At 48.4% G+C, this 6403-nt stretch overlaps 1 long non-coding RNA gene across 7 annotated transcripts in view; it reads right to left on the bottom strand.

Moving 5' to 3' along the window:
- Positions 1–1325: 1325 nt before the first annotated feature.
- The window catches only part of LOC135251312 (uncharacterized), a 71211-nt gene continuing 66133 nt past the window's right edge, over positions 1326–6403 (bottom strand). For all 7 annotated transcript variants that reach the window (XR_010329120.1, XR_010329122.1, XR_010329119.1 and 4 more), the window contains one exon: positions 1326–1449. This is a non-coding gene — a long non-coding RNA (uncharacterized LOC135251312). The remainder of the gene's footprint in view (positions 1450–6403) is intronic.

The following is a 6403-nucleotide window of genomic DNA, read 5'->3' as shown; positions in this document are numbered from 1 at the left end:
CACACACACACATACATGCATACATATACACATGACATCCACTGCTCAAAAATATTAAATGTAGACAGCAAGGAAGTCTACAAAAAAGCAACACAAAAGACCTCCATTTTGATGTGTTTAAGTACATGGAAAATACACAAAAGGCTCAAACACACATGCTGTGGCTGCTGGCCATTGGTCAGTGTGTAAAGTGAGGTGGAAAAGACCCAATGAAAACACTTGTTGATTTGTCATTGCCGTGACAACACTGGTTACTGTAAACCAGGCTGGACGGCCTTCTATTTTGCTGTTATAAAACACTCCTAAATTGCAAAATAATTACTTTGTTTTTTTATATGTTCATATAATTAAAAGTTAATTAGGAAGATCCTTCATATTCTTTAATGAGCCAACTGGGCCAGACATTTCCAGGGGCAAAGCAATGTGTTCTCTGCAGAGAAAGAAGCAATAAAAAAAGGATTCAGACAAGAATTTAATTTTATTAAGGTTTATTGAAAATGCACATACTTTCTGCTTAATAAAGAAACAAAACACAATACAAATCATAAGTTACTTTTAGTTCAAACCATAATCAATTTCAAAACCAAATTAAATCATTTCATATATAGCAAGATAAGAAAAACAAGTACTCACCTTTATTAATGGCATATACTTGATTAATCTTTAATAATGCAACAAATAAACACAAATTAGAAAAACACAAGTGGATTAATGAATCACCTCTAAGCTTCTGATTATTATTCAAATGGCTTCCACTTCCTGTACCGCCGGCCCTCCCCGTCTCTGAGCTCAGGGTTGGCACAGCCATGAAGGACCCCTCGGGGACCACTGAGGTCTGGCCATGAATTTGCCGGCGCAAAAATAGAGGAGCCCAATTTCAATGCTAATGCGGGCGGGCCCGGCCGTCGGCGCCGCTGCCGATCTTCCTGGTTATACATTAGCACAGTCGGGCCGCTCTGGGGACCGTTTAAATTCGGTTTTATGTCATGTGGAACCTGGCCCCTGAATAATCAACCGGTTATATGGGACCGCACTGCTAAAAAAAAAAAACCTACCGAGTTAGAAAAGATAATAGATTGGACTGCAGGCCAAGATGCTAAATAATTGTAACAGGATGGATTGCTATGACAGCCCAGACATGTCATACGTCGTAAGTTGGAGCAAAGCCACGTCTTCATACTCACCTGGAGCCTCCCTCTGTGGTTTCCAGCTCTAACTCAGACTTCCTGGTCTTCACCAAAGACCGTGAAGAAAGAGAGAGAGAGAGAGAGAGAGATTGCCATGGGGGACGCTACTGATTGTGACATCACTGCAGCCCCTCCCCCTTGGAATCTCGGATCTTCCAACAATTCCAGAGACTGAGGTGTGCTGATGGGCTTCTGAGGTCACTCTCCGATGTGCACGGCCTCGCCTGGTTGGCTAGTTTCTCGACGAATCCCCTGACACCACCTGGAGGGACAGTCAAATGGAGGAGATGTGAGTAGGTCATCACATAGAGATGGATGGAGCATTCACGCAGAGGGCACTTACCGTGAAATTCAGATCCAAGAGAAATGGGTAAAAAGATAACCGCAAAAACACAACCCAATAAATAATTGACAACTCAACAAACAATAAATGTGTGTTTTTTTTTTTGTTTTGTTTTTTTACTACCAGTCTTAAACATTCATTCTGAACAGTCATTACATTTCCTTTCAAACAGAAACATGCACAAGGCTTTTTTTTATGTACTCAGCAAGAAAAATAACAGATATGTAAAGACATAAAAATGAAAAACACAAACCGAGAGAGAGAGAGATTAATGTGTAGGTCATGTGACCACGGCCATCTGTTTTTAAGAAGCGCAGATTATCTGTGTGGGTCCACACAGTGCAGAAATACAAACCCACACAGGCAAGCACACAACGCACAGAGGCAGGACCTCACAGAGAGAAATTAAAAACATAGATGCTCATTTGTGAATATTTAGTGGAGCATAATAATTAGCGAACCAGAAGTTCCAAGCAGATTCTGGGGCAGTGCTATTGCACCCTTAAGCAAAGTGCTTAACCTGCAGTGCTTCAGTAAAACATCCAGCTCAGACTGTATGGAAGAACAAGCCGTGTCTGTCACCCTGGATCACAGAGGCCTGTTCATGTAAAATGTAAATATAAATTTATGCGTGTATAAATGTAAATGTATATTCCATTTGTATGCGAGAGATGCAGGGGGAGACAGCAGTTTCCTGTGCGTGTGTGTGTGCGTGTGTGAGACGTGTGTGTGTGCGTGTGTGTGTGCGTGTGTGAGACGTGTGTGTGTGTGTGTGCGTGTGTGAGATGTGTGTGTGTATGTGTGGCGTGTGTGTGTGTGTGTGTGAGGCATATGTGTGTGCGGCGCGTGTGTGTGTGAGAGACGTGTGTGTGTGGCGTGTGTGTCTGAGACGTGTGTGAGGTGTGTGTAAACAATGCCACAGATGCAGTGACACAGCGCGTGTGTGTCGCGTGTTTGCGTGTGCGTGTCTCCCTTATCAGCCACGCCACGGCGTTGTTTACGTCTGAAGGGGGGGGAGCGTGGGGGGGGGGGGCGGCGACCGTTATCTCCCGTGACGGTGACCCCACAGGCCGGCAGACAGACGCAGGTCAGCGCTCGCCCCGTCTGGGGTACCCCCCCGACTCCCCCAGACTCCCCCAGCCCCCCATGACCTCTGGGCCTGAGCAGTGAGGGGGGGGGGGGGGGGTCACCCCGGGACCAGACTGATATCACCTCGGGGAATTAGCCGCGCGACGCGCTAACTACCGTTATCCGCCCGTAAACCGAGCGCACCGGCGCTGCGCACGCGTCTGCTCTGTTTGGGGAGCGTCTCATAACTGCGCTCGGTCTACGCTGCGTTTAAACACGCTGTGACGCAAAGAAGTCCAATTACTGAGGGCTGGGGGGGGGTGACCATTTCCTGAGACAGACAGTGACCAGGGAGAGATCACAGCCGTCCTTCTTAGGTCAGAAACAAAGGTAGGAGCCGCTATGCTAAATGCTAACACAGCGCTCATTTAGCATTTTTCCACCCACGTAAAAAAAAAAATGGACACAAAAACGCACGTGCACGTGCCCGTGTGTGCGCACATGTGCGCGGTGCTGTCAGCCATGTTTTTTCGCGCTCATTTCCCTGCCAACGCTCGTGAGCAGAGAGGACCCCATCCTCAAAACGGTGACCCCCTCCTGAAAGCGGACGAGGTCCCCGTTCGCTTTCCCAATGTCAGGTTTGTGTGTGTGGGGGGGAGGGTGGCCCGGGGGGTGGGGGGTGGCGGGGGGGCCCAATCTGCTGACTAGGAGACCAGGGAGGGGAGAGGTTTAATATATTCACAGTTTGGCTGGGTGTGTGTCTGTGTGTGTGTGTGTGTGTGTGTGTGTGTGTGTGTGTGTGTGTGTGTGTGTGTGTGTGTGTGTGTGTGTGTGTGTGTGTGTGTGTGTGTGTGTGTGTGTGTGTTGCTGTCTGGAAACTCTCTATAGCTCAGGATGTTAGAGACTGTGAGGAGGGGATGGCTTGCATGTTTTGGGGGGGGTTGGAATGGGGTCCCATCCTCAAATCAAGCTGCCAGTCTGGTTTTTGGATGAACAGAGGGAGGTGTTGGGGGGGGGGGGGGTGGTTAACCCCTGCTAGACTCCCAAACTATGGGGTCCCATTATTTAAAGAGGATCGTCTGCTGCATACTAATTTGGCCGGTCCAGACATGGGGCGCTCGGGCTGGAAATAGGGTGCTTAAAGAAAAGCAAAGGGGGATGTTTGGGGCAGGTGGGCCATCTCTGTGAGAAATATTATCTCTGGAGCCACTGCCAACGCTCCCCGGGGTCAGGGAGCGTGTCAAAATTACATTAGAATTTATAAAGCATGAAACACTGTAAATACGGTCATGTGATGGGTGCCCCGGGAAGGCTAAACGGCGGGGAGGCTAGTGATTTCGGACATTCTGTCTTTAAAATAAATTCTTCTAATTGTACCCATTCAAGCCGTTACGAGCATGTGAACGTACTGAGGAAGACCAACGCGATTTGAAGGACCAAAAATCATTTTTGCTCAGAGAGAAATTGTTCATAATTTGTTTTTAAAAAAGTTACAGAAATAAATACTTTCAGCCACGTAAGTATTACTGGCAGGGATTTAAGAATTCTTTGAAAGTTTGATTTTATCCCCCAAAAGACATCTTTCATTCTCTTCGATGAACTCACTGACACTCGAACACACACACCCCCTCCACACACACACACACACTCCCACACACACATACATGCACACACACTCACACACCCACACACACACACACACACACATACAAACTCCCCCCCCCACACACACACACACACACACACACATACACACTCCCCCCCACACACCCTCCACACACACAAACACACACACACACACTCACGCACAGACACACACACACACACACGCACACACTCTGATGACATTATCATGGTAAGTAAGGGCTGTGGCGGGGTGCCTGTGAGAAAGCGGGGTGGTGGGACGGCGGGTTGGCGGGAGGCGCAGTAGTCGCGGGACGGGGCCCTTTGTGTGCGCCCCCCCCCCGTCTCTGGACTTGGCCGTCCGTGCAGGGTGTGAGCGGGACAGAGAGGGCGGGGGCCTTCAGGGGGCCCCCCTTCCCGGCCCCCGCCCTCATATTGTGTCTGCCCAACAAAGACGTAGGCCCATATTAAACATACATGTCACTGGAGCCCACCTCGCCTGAATCGCCCCACTCCCCCGGCTATAAGTGACCATGACTGGGGTCTGAATGGGGGGCAGTGCCAATAGAGCAAAACCCCCCCCCTCCGCAAACCCTACCCCCCAGCACCCCAGCCCGTGGGAAGCGCCTCCTCGCAGGGAGGGGGTGGGGGTGGGGGGGGGGGCATTCAGCACTCCGCTATTGTTTGGCTATTTGGCCACCAGCTCCCTCCAAACCACCACCCCCCCCCCCGCCTTCCTTCACAAACTGCGGAGCGAGAGTCAGCCAACTGCCCCCCCTCCACCCCAAGTTTCAAAGGCCAGGAGAAGAAAAGAATAATGGAGAGAAGGAAGGACGGAAGAAGAAAAAAAAAAACAAGCGGATAAAAAACATAAATAATCCAATCTAACCTTCGTGTTATTAACACTTCAGACTTTCTTGACTTTGTTGGACATTTTAGATGCAATTTACGAAACAAATTGATGGTAAATGACGAAATGTGTGCACCTGCCAATGCAAGCCATTTCCCCTTCACCTCTACAGGCACCACCGGACTTACGCTGAAGGACGCTAACGGCTAAAACCTTTGTGCTGACTCCGCCCCTGAATCTCAGAATATACCACAAACCATTTCACTGCAGCCTCACAAAACAAAACTGATAATTCTTATATTTGCCACTATATTGTGAAGTGTACATATATGTAGCGGTAGTGCAGCGTACCATAGCATACTATAGCGCACCATAGTGTACCATAGCATATACCATACTATAGCGCACCATAGCGTACAACAGTGTACCATAGCATACTATAGCGCACCATAGCGTACCGTAGCATACTATAGCGCACCAGTGTACCATAGCGTACCCTAGCGTATCATAGCGTACCGTAGCATACTAAAGCATACTACAGCGCACCATAGCGTACCCTAGCGTATCATAGCGTACCGTAGCATACTATATCGCACCATAGTGTACCATAGCATACCACAGTGTATCATAGCGTACCGTAGCATACTATAGCGCACCATAGTGTACCATAGCATATACCATACTATAGCGCACCATAGCGTACAACAGTGTACCATAGCATACTATAGCGCACCATAGCGTACCGTAGCATACTATAGCGCACCATAGCGTACCGTAGCATACTATAGCGCACCAGTGTACCATAGCGTACCCTAGCGTATCATAGCGTACCGTAGCATACTAAAGCATACTACAGCGCACCATAGCGTACCCTAGCGTATCATAGCATACTATATCGCACCATAGTGTACCATAGCATACCACAGTGTATCATAGCGTACCGTAGCATACTATATCGCACCATAGTGTACCATAGCATACCACAGCGTATCATAGCGTACTGTAGCATACTATAGCGCACCATAGCGTACCATAGCATACCACAGCGTATCATAGCGTACTGTAGCATACTATAGCGCACCATAGCGTACCATAGCATACCACAGCGTATCATAGCGTACTGTAGCATACCATAGCACACCATAGTGTACCATAGCATACCACAGCGTATCATAGCGTACTGTAGCATACTATCGCGCACCATAGCGTACCATAGCATACCACAGCGTATCATAGCGTACTGTAGCATACTATAGCGCACCATAGCGTACCATAGCATACCACAGCTTATCATAGCGTACTGTAGCATACCATAGCACACCATAGTGTACC

Source organism: Anguilla rostrata, chromosome 3, assembly GCF_018555375.3.
Source record: "Anguilla rostrata isolate EN2019 chromosome 3, ASM1855537v3, whole genome shotgun sequence".
Classification (NCBI taxonomy): Eukaryota; Metazoa; Chordata; class Actinopteri; order Anguilliformes; family Anguillidae; genus Anguilla; species Anguilla rostrata.
Note: the sequence above shows the minus strand (reverse complement) of the source record. Positions and strands in the feature narration are given on the sequence as shown.